We start from the raw sequence: 12,013 nt of genomic DNA, 5'->3' as shown, positions 1-12,013 counted from the left end.
CCAGGCCACCGAACCGCTGGGCTAAATCCCCTGCCCTTCCCTGACTGTATCATTAAGAAGCCTTTGGAACTGGTTCATGGGAGAAGTTTGGAGAACTCTGAAGATATCAGTAGAGAAGCCTTAAAATACTGTAAACTGAGCTTGACGGGAGATTCTGGTCAGAAATCAGAAGACCAGAACGCTGATAGAAAGGTGGGTAGGAAAGGCCAGGCTCAGGAGGTTTCAGCTGGGAATGCAACTCCACTGGCACTTGGACTAGAGGTCACATGTGTTACACTCCCGTCCACATTTTGCCCATGTTCTGAGAATTTGTAAGAGACTGGGAGTAAGGGTGGCAGGCTAATGAATCTGGTGGAAGAAATTTCAAGACATTCTAATGCTCAGGCTGTATCATGAGTACTGCTGGCTGCTTTCAGCTCAATCTAGAGTGAGAATCAGGAGCAAATGGCAGAGCAGAATGACTTGACAGTCTGCAGTTTTGTCATAAAGGCAATGCCTGTGATGTTGGGGCCATGAACAGCATGGTTACTGAACAATAATTAGTATTAAAAAGAAGCCTGATTGGGTATGGTGTCACTTGCTTGTAATCCTGGCACTTGGGAGGCTGAGGCAGGAGGCTCACCATGATGCCAGCATGGAGTACATAGTGAGTTCAAGGCCAGCCTGAATCTTATAGTGAGACCCAAACCAAACCAAATCTTACAGTGAGACCCAAGCCAAATCTTACAGTGAGACCCAACCAAAGTAAACCAAACCAAACAAAGTACCAAACACTTAGCACTGAGACAAAAAGAAAAATGCCTGGAGGGAATCTCAGAAATCAGTGAGACCCCACCAATTTCAGGCTCAAGGATGCAAAGCTGTAAATCTTTCACTTGAAAAGAAAGTCCTTGGGCTGGGGATTTAGCTCAGTTGTTCCACCACGTGCCTCACAAGCACAAGGCCCTGAGTTCAATCCCTGGTACCAAAGCAGGGCGGAGGGAGAAGAGAAAAGAAAGTCCTTGGGATGACTGCCTTGGTAAGTCACCCCTAAGTCCATCCAGGCCCTGAAAGGCCACTATAGCCATGGTCCAAGGGGGCCCAGTTACTGCTCAATCTATGTAGTACTGTTTTTTCGGGCATGCAAAATGCAAGAGTTATGGGGTCACAGAGGTTTTCGCCCAGACTGGGAGGCCAGGCAAAAATGTGTGACCCCAGGAGTCTGTGAGAGGGCAGTGTGTGAAGCTGTGGGAGTAAAACCAAAGATGCAGTGGAGATGCTAAGAATGCGGGATGTTGCTGGATGTGATGTTGCACACCTGTAAGCCCACTGCTCGGGAGGCTGAAGCAGGAGGATCACTGTGAGTTCAAGGCCAGTCTGGGCTACACAGTGAGTTAAGGCCTGCCTGAATGACAAAGCCAGACCCTGTCTCAAAAACAAAACAAAACAGCATGGAATGTCTGCTTAGGATGGCTGCAGGCAGTGAGTAAAACCAACCCAAGAGAGAGGTCATGAGTTCTACAACTATCAGTGCTGCAGGAGCAGGGCTGCCTAAACCCTTTGGTATTCGAATCTCATCACAACCTGCCCTGGGCACTGCAGCTATGGGATCTGCTGTTTGCCTTGCTGGGTCTGGGTCTCGCTTTGGACCAGTACTTTTCCATCCCTCTCTTCCTCCATTCTTCCACTGTGCCCTTTCACCCTGCTGTTTCTACCTCAGAACCTGCTTTGACCCACAATAAATAAACCTCTCCTCTTTTAAGTTTCAGGTGTCAGATGGGAAAACACCTCATACAAGTCACTAGTGCAAGGCCTCTCAGCCAAAGAGCAGCAGAACCTCTGAATCATACAGCCTTCCCCTGAGGTAGGCACTCTTACCACCCCATCTAAAGAAGAGGAAACCAAGACAAAGAAAAGAGAAATTGTTCGCCCCGTCCTGTCCCTTAATGTCCGAGTTTGGCATATTAGGAAAATGTGTGGAGAGGTTGGGGTTTTTCTATTTTCACCTTCTGGGCATAGGTTTTGTTTTGGGGCTTTTGTTTGTTTGTTTTTGTGGTGCTGGGGATTGAACACAGGGCCTTTGCACTGAGCTATATCAACAGGCCTTTTAATTTTTTTATTTTGAGTCAGGATCTTCATCAGGCAGTATTGTGGTCCTCCTGTTTCAGCCTCCTGAGTTCTGGGATTACAGACATGCATCACTAAGCTTGTTTTGTTTTTGTTTTTTGGTACTGGGGATTAAACTAAGACCTTGCACTTTTGAGGCAGGCAGTGGCACCACTGAGGTAAATCCCCAGTCCCACAGTTTTTTTTTTAAATAAGTAATACACCATTACAAAATATGTTGACATAGAATAAAAGACTTCATAGTGCAAGAAGTAGGTCTTGTCTCTCCTTGATGCTCAGATGCCCCTCCCCGAAACAAATACAATGCCAGTGTCCAACCTCCTTCCAGAAAAGGCAATCCATGAATCTGGATTGGGTGTAACATAGAATGTGTGCCCACTTTAGAAAAACAAACAACCGAACTGGATGTGGTGGGGCAGGTCTGTAATCCTGCACTCGGGAGGATGAGGCAAGGGGATTGCCATAAGTTGAAGGCCAGCTTGATTACAGGAGCACACCGCCACACCCTACATACCTCTTAAGTACCTTACAAAACCTGGACACTTCCCTTTTCTTTTTTTTTTGAGACAGTGTCTCACTATGTAGTGAGACTGACCTGGAACTCACTTACATGCCCAGGCTGGTCTCGAACTCACAGTGATCCTCCTGCCTCAGCCTCCCGAGTGCTGGGATTACAGGTTATGCTACCTCGCTCGGCTTCTGGACACTTTCCTTTGCATCTCAGGGTCACCAAGTAAAGGACTTCCCCAGGGCTCTGCCCCTTCCCCTTCCCCTGACAATGTGTACTTGCAGAGCAGAACTTCTAGCCTTGCACAGGTGAGATTGGCCAGCTGCCAGCCAACTCCACATCTGTCTTTATATTTTCTGGGTTGGTTTCTTTGCTTGTTTTGTTAAGGCAAGGTTTTACTATGTAGCCCAGGCTGACCTTGAATTTAGGATGAGCCTCTTGCCATCCTAGCAGTATGATTACAGCTGTGTGCCACCACACTGGTTCGCTAAATCTTTCTTTAAATTTATAGAACCAGAACACACGATGGCATTTGTGAATCTCTTCCTTAGTCTTTAGTGCTATGAATAGTTCTATCTACAGACAGCCACAGGCACTCCAGGAAGTCAGATCAATTTTGATATATGGCGGGGGGGCTCCCACCACGGACGCAGAAGACCCAGCTCAGCGCACAGCCTTCCTCCCCTGTGTCTTGCTGCACCACCCCGCCCTGCAAAAGCCCTGTGTGCCCCGCAGTTCCCCAAGACAGATCTTTGAAGTACAAGCTGCTCAGTCTTCTCAAGATCGCCAGTCCTTGAGCAAATCTGATCTCCTCTCACCAACTTTTCTCTGGAATATTGGCTTTTGAGTGGCAGGCAGCCCTCATCTGCAGTTTGCGCAACAAATTTGGCGAGCCAGCCAGAGGCTGTCCCACCAGCTGGAGCAGCCCTCTCGGTTTATACACGGAGAAGAAATGACTGTTTGGGAAAAGATGGCTGCTTGTGGTAAGCGGAGCCCCTGATGGAATTCTGGGACTTCCCAGCACCTGCTGAGAGTTTGTCCATCTCAGAGATGCGTCCTTTTCCTCTCCGTGTGCCATCGGCTGCCTATAAATGGTTTGTTAGTGGAAAGAAAGAAAAGCCTTTGCTTCTTCAGGACTAGTTCCTTAGTAAGTCACATGGGGCATCTGCTGTCTCTGCCACTTGGGGCCCAAATAGTCATTTCAAATAGTCGTTCTTTTTTCTTTTTTTGTACCAGGGATCAAACTCAGGTCCTTGTGCCTGTGAAGCAGGCAGCAGAACCACTGAGCTAAATCCCTGGCCCTGTGCACAGTCCGTGTTTGGTAGTGCTTGGTGTGAAGTAAGATTCGAGAGTTAAAAATCTTCCCAGCCTGTCCTTCAAGGAGAGATTTCTTTTGTTTGGAGAGTACTCATTTGGTTTGGCTTCCTCTCTCCTCCTCCTCTTCTTGGGTCTCTCCCTACAATCACCTTCTTCTTCTTCTTTATCCAGTACTGGGGACTGAGCCAAAGAGAACTGAGTTACACCCCTAGCCATTTTTTCTTTTGAGACAGTGTACTCGAGATGTAGCTCAGGCTAGCCTTGAACTCAAAGAGATCCTCCTGCCTCAGCCTCCCGAGTGCTGGAATTATAGATGTGCACCACCGTGCCTAGCTCTGTGTCTCTTCTTCTAACTACTTTTATTTCTACAATGAGTGACTCAGTTGAAATCCCATCTAAATCCTCAGAGCTGCACAGTAGCTGACAGTTTTCAGCTAAAATCCTAGGACTTAAAAAGAACTGACATTCTATCATGATACTCCACAACCCTTGCATATGTTAGATTTTGATAAAAGATGGCTGCATAACAGATGTTCACAACTGGAATTGGTTTGTCAAAGATCAGGTAATTGGACTACACATAACAGCATGTGGATAACAGTCTGTTATTCAAGAGCTCAGGAGGCCGAGGCAGGATGACGGCGAGTTCAAGGCCCTGGGCAATTTAGTGATGTAGCAAAACCCTAACTTGATGTAGCTTGAGGGGAACAAAAACTGCCTTGGGTGCAGCTCTGAGGGAGAGAATCGGCTTGGCTCGTTCACAGAGACATCCGGCTTCTGGGGCACCGTGGAGGTGACTGGAGGCTGCAGCTAGCTCCCCGCCTGAAGAGCACCGCGCACTTTGAGACTTCTTTCTGTCCCGGCATTTTGTCCTAGGGTTCAGCGGTGGGCAGCACTCCTGGGAGCCGTCACAGCGCCCCCTGCTGTCACAATGCATCTAGTCCTTGTGATCAGGAGGAGGCTGCAAAGGGAGGGCCTGCTCTGTACAGTTAGGAAGGACGTCTAAGGAAAAATGGGTTTAAGGCTGAGAATCCAAGTCTTGTGTCCCATTGGGCACTAGCATCCCTAGGCTGTTTTTTGAGACAAGGGCACGCATGCTAAATTGCCCAGGCAGGACAGGAACATGCAACCCTCCTGCCTCAGCCTCCCTCAGAACTGGGATTATAGGTGTGTGCCACCATGCCTGGCTACCAGGCACAATTGTAAGGTTAAATTATTGCATGCTACAAGCCAGGTGTGGTGGCACACACTTGTAATTCCAGCATTCGAGGAGGCTGGGGTAGGAGGATTGATAGCTTGAGCCCACCCTGGACAACTTAGTGACTTATTCCTGGCCTGTCTCATTGAAAAATTTTTAAAAGGGCCGGGAATGTAGCTCAGTGCAAAAGCCTTGAGTTTCGTGCCTGACTGAAAAAAAAAAAATCAGCAGATGTTCGACTCTGAACAAAATAATCACCTCACCTCCAGAGCACAGAGGGTAAAACTTCACAATGGCCTCCAGGTCAGTGTAGCCAAAAACCACTCTTTCGAAACCTCTTTGTCGCTCCAGCGTGGCGAAAATTTATTTGATCCCGAATCAAAATGGAGTCACCCGTGTCAGCGCTGCCAAAATGGAGTCTGGGGGCCATGAAACAAAGGCTTTTCTGCAGGATTCCCTGACTCTGGGAGCAAAAGCCATTACACCAGGTACCTCTGAGAGGAAGGTGGCCCTCAGTTTTGACAAGGGCCTTCAATTTAGGCAAAGACAAGAAAAAGACTACTCTCACTGATCCCAAACATTTTTTTTTTTCTTTTCTCTCTCATCATCCACGCAGCCATTTGGACAGAGGCAGTAACCTTCCCATGACTTATGGTTGGATGCCCTCTACTTTGGTTCCTTGTGTTACTTTTAGGCTTAAGTATCCGGCTCCTGTGCCCGTCTGCTTCAGCCATTGTTTAGAGAACCACAGCTGGGCTTGGTGGCGCACGCCTGCAATCCCAGCACTCAGTGAGGCTGAGGCAGGAGGGTCTTCATGAGTTCAAGGCCAGCCTGGACTACCGAGCAAGACCCTGCCTCACGGAACAAGACTGGGAGTGAGCACAGATGAGGGGGCATTGTAACTGGGCAGCTGTTTGGGGGAACTGTCCCTGGCAGAATTCTGAGAGAACTAGAAAACGATCACCTCCGGAACCCTTTCAGCTCCCTCCCGGCTGCCAGTCTCTTCCTTGGGATCCACAGAGCTCAGAACGAGTGGTGACTTCCGCAGTACTAACAAGTGTGCGCCCTGCTGCGAGCTGAACCTGATATCTGTTTTAAGGAAAACACAAGGTTAGCCGCGGGAGTTCAAGGTTCACCGCGATGTTCCAGCCAGGGCCGGGAGGAAAGGAGACCCACGCCCGGCCGACAGGCCCTGCGCAGCGTGCGGCCTTCCAGCCTGGCTCCTGTCCACCCTAGAAAAGCACCCGGAGCTCCCTGAGCACAGCCCTGAGGCAGAGCCCTCGTGCTCTCCCCATTACCCACCCTCTCTCAGTTCCTCAGATTTGGCCTCCACGCGGCGGACAGCTTGGACCTTTGATTCAGGTAATAAGACTGCTGGGGGATGAGGACAGAAGGGGACAGAAGGTGCAAGCTGCCAAGGTCTGAAGACCCGGCAACAGACCCCGGGCTGACTACACGCTCAGACATTACCGAGACCCTGGCGGTTATTTTCACCACAGCCCGAAGCCACTCCCAGCAGCTGTGTGCCCATCTGATCCCCACATCGGCTCCTTCCCGGCTGTGTGACTTTGGGCAAGTTGCTTAACCTCTCTGAGCGCAGCACTGATACAGGAGGGCTGGATGAGGGAACTGAGGATGCAGAGAACCCGTGACACCCACGCTGGAGTCCTGAAGTGCACCCTCCTGTCAGGAGAGAGCGCTGGAAGAGCTGAGAACCGGCTCTTCCAGATGGAGAAGAGCGCTGTGTCTGAGTTGTTCCTTCAGCCCTGCCAAGCATTCTGTAAGCACCAAATATCTCACAGGCAAGTTCTTTTGCCCCAAGCTAAGTACAGAGATTTCTGTCTCCTGTAATTGACTGATAGGGTTACTATTTGCTGCTTAATCAACAAACTATCATTTATCATGAAGGCACCGGGGAGCTATGGAAAGTTCTGAGCAAGGGAGGTCAGCACAGTAAGGAAAGGTGAAAAGGGACAGCAGAGTCAGGAATGGTGTCTCCCACCTGTAATCTCAGCACTCCGGAGGCTGAGGCAGGAGGGTCGCTGTGAGTTCGAGGCCAGCCTGAACTACACAGCGAGACCCTGTCTCAAAAAGGCAAGAATAAATAAAGGGACAGTGGGGGTCTGAGCAGGAGGGCGGGAGAGAGGGGTCTAAGGGTGGACAGACTGTGGGACCCCCACACGCTCTGGAGATAAGATGAAGGTGCATGTGGGCGTCATACATCCCCCCACAGCCTGTTGCTCCTGTGACACTTAAGGTAGTGCAGGTGTCCAGCAAAGCACAGGTCCTGGCCTTTGATTGGCTCTCACAAATCATGTGACCGGACTGCTGCTACAAGGCCCTCTAGTAAACTGAGTCTCTGGGCTTTCTGGTGTCTCCAAAGGACTGGGGTTGGGGTGGGGAATTAAATATCTGCAGAAAGTCTTCTCATCGAGGTGCACCAACCTGTGATTGCAGCTAGCTGAGGCGGGAAGGTCACAAGTTCAAGATCAACCAGGGTAATTTAGTGAGATTCTGTCTCAAGAGAAAACAATGAAAAGGCGGGGGTGTAGTGCAGTGGTAGAGGGGACTGCCTTGCTTGTGTGGGCCTTGGGTTCAATTCCCAGCACAAGGGATGGCTCTTCCTTGCTCATTCTCTTTGGTAGCTCTTGTCAAAGCAGAGTGAACTAGGGCCAGGGATTTAGCTCAGTGGTTTGGGCGCCTGTCTCACAAGTGCAAGGTCTCAAGTTCGATCCCCGGTACCAAAAAAAAAAAAAAGCAGAGTGAACTAAAGTTTCTTCCACAGCTCCCAAGGCTGCAGGTCTCTTCCTGTCCCCCTCTAGTCCCCCCTTCTTCCTCACACTCTCCCCCTGGCAACATCTGCCCCACCCTGTCCTCTGGCCTGGCTGAAAGATGAGCCAAGCCGCTCCTACCTCAGGGCCTTTGTACCTGCTGTTCCCCTGGTCCCCAAATGACTGGCGCCCTACTCTCCTGCAGGTCTCTGCTCAGATGTCACCTGCCCTGACAGGACTGTGTTGACCTCCCCAGCTGTGCCACCACATTCTATTACTTTCTTCCTTTTCCTTCGGAGTCTTTATTGGAACATCATCTCCACCATGGGGAGCGGCTGTGTTCTCTGGTGTTCCCAGGAAGTGCTCAATAAATAGATGCTTCTGGCCCAGGTCCTCTTCAATCTCTGGGCCTCAGCTTCTCTAACCATGGAGGAAGCCTTTGTTAATCTGACCTTGCCAGAAAGAGACAGCTGGGTGCAGACCAGGAACTGGGTCCCAAAGGGTTTTTATAAATGTTTAAATGTTAATTTTAATTATTTTTTTTATGCTGGGCTTGGTGGCACACACCTGTAATCCCAGCATGTGAGAGGACAAGGCAGGAGGGTCGCCAAGAATTGGAGGTCAGCCGGAACTATATCATGACACCCTCTCTCTAAATAAATATTCTTAATTTTTTTTTTTTTTTGCAGCACTGGAGTTTGAACCCAGGACCTTTGCACTGAGCTACCTCCCCAGACCTTTTTATTTTTTATTTTGAGACAGCGTCTCAGTAATTTACCTAGTTGCCCAGGCTGGGCTTGAACTTGTGGCCCTCCTGCCTCAGCCTCCCAGAGTGCTGTGATCACAGGCATGATTGCCCGACTCCCACTGACATTTTTAAAGCAGCCCTTCTGGCCGCTGAGCCCGGATCAGGGATCTGAGAGAGCGGAGAAAAGGATCCCCTCTCTCTATGCCGCTCTGCACCTGCCTGGGGGAAGCCAGGGTGAATGAAGCCAGGGCGGTGTCCTGGCAGGGGAGCGGGAGGACCGAGGAGACACCTCCAGGTCTGCAGCGCCTCCCCTCCGCCTCTGAGTCCAGTCCGGCTGGGGCACCAAAGGCTCGCCTTACGCCCGCCCACCTATCCCCGGGGCTGGGCGTGGTCTCCGGCCAGAGGCTGCCCTTGTAAGGAGCCAAGGCCTGGGACGCCCGAGCTGCCCGGTTATAATTAACTCGGACGCCCCCTGACACCTGCTCCCGCGCCCCCCACCCCTCACCGGGTCAGGAGACAGCAAAGCGTGCTCTAAAAATAGCTCCTCCCCGGCTGGCCTGAGCCCTCCCTGTCCCTCTCCCCGCAACACCAGCGTGAGCAGAGGGGGAGGTGACCACCACCTCCAGCTGCAGCCCTGAGCCTGAACCTGGCCATCTCGGCCCAGCCTCAGTTTCCCCCCAACTGCCCACGAAGGAAGGGGCACCCAGGTCACAGGCTGCTGGGCCCGGCTGCCCTGGGCTCCAACATCAACTTCAGTCCCTGCCCTCCCTGTGGCCAGGTGGCCGATGACAAAGTCACACAGCCCCGAGGGGCCCTGGTGCCCGCACCCCAGTTCCCCGGACATCACTGCTAGGTTTCTGGAGCACTGGGGTGGCCCCGGGCCGAGTTCTGTTGAGGCTGACAGAGGGTGCCCAGGAAGAGGCCGTGGCTGCAGCAGACCCAGGGGACAGAGGACGGTGGCTTCTACGTGCCTGGGACATCTGCAGCCCCTGTCCCGTGTTCCTGGCAGGGGGCCAGCTGTTCCCGCCAGTCCGACTCAGCACTTGGTGGCGGGATCAGCCCCTGGGGCGGCCCATACAAGGCCATGGGGCTGGGCGCGAGGCATGCCTGGGTCCAGGGTGGGCACGGTGCCCAGGCAATGAGGTTCAGCTGCCCGCTGGGCCCCTTCCCCGGGGACCGCCCCTCCCAGTCAATGACACAGCCCAGGGCCCCCCAATATAAGACTGGGCTGCAGGCCCTTCCCCCGGGTCAGCGTCACCTCCAGGATACAGACAGCCCCTCCAGCACAGCCCGGCCAGGTACTGCCTGGGGACTGGGGGTCCAGTGGCGTTCATGGCTGGGGTCCCCATGGGTGCCAGGGGCTGGTGTGGCCCTGGGAGGGCCTGCATGCTGCCCGCCCCCACACACACATACGGCGTCTCTCTGGGAGCTCTGACCCCTAAGCTGTCCTGGCCCCACTGTGACCGAGATTTTTACAGCACGAGGCGGGGCGGCAGTCCTGGAGACAGAGGGGTCTTGACAGCCGGCAAACGTCACCTTTTGCAGGCAGTGGAGATGGGGGCTGCAGCTCTTGGGGGATCTTTGTTTATGATCCCTGGATCTCTGTTGTGTCCCTGTGACCTTGTGTCTGGACTTCTACTCTCTCATTTGAGCACCTCCAGCTCCGTGTGCCCTGAGCTTTGGGGTGTGACCGTGAGACTCAGTTACAGTGTGGGCTGGGGAGTCGGAGCTGAGGCGTGTGTGTGGCTCTGGGGTTATTTCTGCTTATGTCTCTTTGGGGGTCATTTAGCCTCAGTGCCCTCCTGTGGGGCGTCCCTGGCAGGGCGGGGTGGAGACACCCTCTGAAGGGAAGGGGTCCCGGACAGAAGCCCAGGGATGTCCTTGAACCCCAAGGCCCTGGTGTGTGTCCTCCTGGCCACCCCGGCCCACCTGTCCCCTTGCTGACTTGGTGCAAGCTGAGCCCAGATTGGGAGAGGGGGTGGCAGCCACAGCCAGGGGGCAGGGCAGCAGGAGTCCGCCAGGCTCTAAAAATAGTCTGCCTGGACCCAGCTGGGAAGCTCTGGGCAGGTCCCTGTCCTCCCACCCCTCCCTCACCCTTCCCTCAGCTCACCCTGATCCCGATTTCCCTCCCACAATCCCACCAGCTGGGCAGGGCCGTCCACCCCCTTTCTGCGGGAAGGTCCCTTCTTCCTTCTGGATCCAGCGAATAAAAGCAATAACAACAGCCAGGTGTTAATCCCTCGTAATTACACACCTGTAATCTCAGCTACTGAGGCAGGAAGACTGCAAACTGGAGCCCAGCCTTGGCAACTTAGACCCTGTCTCACAGAGAGGAAAAAAAAAAAAAATTGAAAGAGCTGAGGTGTAGTTCAGGGCTCCCTGGGTTCAAAGCCCAGTACCGCAAAAAGAACAAAGAAAAATAATGAGGGCAACAAGAGCAGCCACCAGAGGGCGCTGGATTCGTACCAGGCCCGGTTCTCAGCCCCCATCAAGCCCAAGCTCAGAGCGTCCTTCCCACAGCCTCACCGGGAAGGCTAGGCTCACAGGAAACAAGTAGAGGGCCCAGAGAAGCCCAGCGACCCGCCCGGTGTCACACAGCAGGGAAATGGCATAGGTGAGATTTGAACCCTGCTCGTTTGAGCTTTTTTTTTTTCCTTGCGGAGCTGGCAGACAGTAGAGCTGCAGGTCCCTGGCTGGAACATTCAGAGAGTGGGTTCCTCCTCTATCCCCTCCATCAACTCATTCAACCCTCTCAACCCTCCCGGGAGACCAGTGCAATCCTAGCTCTCCCCATTTTACAGATGCACACACGGCACAGAGAGACTTGGCAACTTGCTCAAGGCCACACAGCTAGTTATTAGAATACAGCTGGGATTAAAACTCCGGCTGTCAGATCCTAAAGCCTACACTCTTTTTTGTTTTGGTCTGGCTTTATTTTTTTGAGACAGGGTCTCACTCTGTGGTCTAGGCTGGCTTTAAACTCATTATTGTAGCCCAGACTGCGTGTGTACTTGTGATCCTCCTGCCTCAGCCTCCAGAGTGCTGGGGTTACAGCTGCCGAATCTCATAATGTAGCTCAGACTGCTCTGGAACTTACTATGTAGCCCAGGCTGGTCTCGAACTCGCAGCAATCCTCCTGCCTCAGCCTCCCGAATCTCATTCTTAATCCAGGTCCAAATACTTCTCAGGCACGAGGGCTCCTTCCCCCTCACGACCCCGTTGGAGAAACCGAGTCCCCAGCTTCCTGGTGAGACACCGGGGCTCAGATAGGAGACCCTTTTCGCACCAAGGGCCACGGGCGCCGGGCCCCCAGACCTCGCCATTTCCTGCCCGCCCTGAGCCACCTCGCGCCCCTCCCACCCAGG

General features: G+C 52.7%; 2 protein-coding genes across 2 annotated transcripts in view; one reads left to right on the top strand and one right to left on the bottom strand.

Annotated features, from left to right (window-relative positions):
• The window catches only part of Klc3 (kinesin light chain 3), a 30,850-nt gene that overhangs the window by 11,879 nt on the left and 6,958 nt on the right, over nucleotides 1-12,013 (bottom strand). The window lies entirely within an intron of this gene.
• Nucleotides 9,843-12,013, top strand: part of Ckm (creatine kinase, M-type) — a 10,830-nt gene continuing 8,659 nt past the window's right edge. Inside the window, exon 1 of the mRNA XM_010614625.3 lies at nucleotides 9,843-9,946. The gene's annotated coding sequence lies outside the window, so the exon portion shown is untranslated. The remainder of the gene's footprint in view (nucleotides 9,947-12,013) is intronic.

Source organism: Fukomys damarensis, unplaced genomic scaffold (assembly GCF_012274545.1).
Source record: "Fukomys damarensis isolate Sample0158 unplaced genomic scaffold, DMR_v1.0_HiC HiC_scaffold_19, whole genome shotgun sequence".
NCBI classification, from domain to species: Eukaryota; Metazoa; Chordata; class Mammalia; order Rodentia; family Bathyergidae; genus Fukomys; species Fukomys damarensis.
This window is presented reverse-complemented; position numbering and strand designations above follow the sequence as displayed.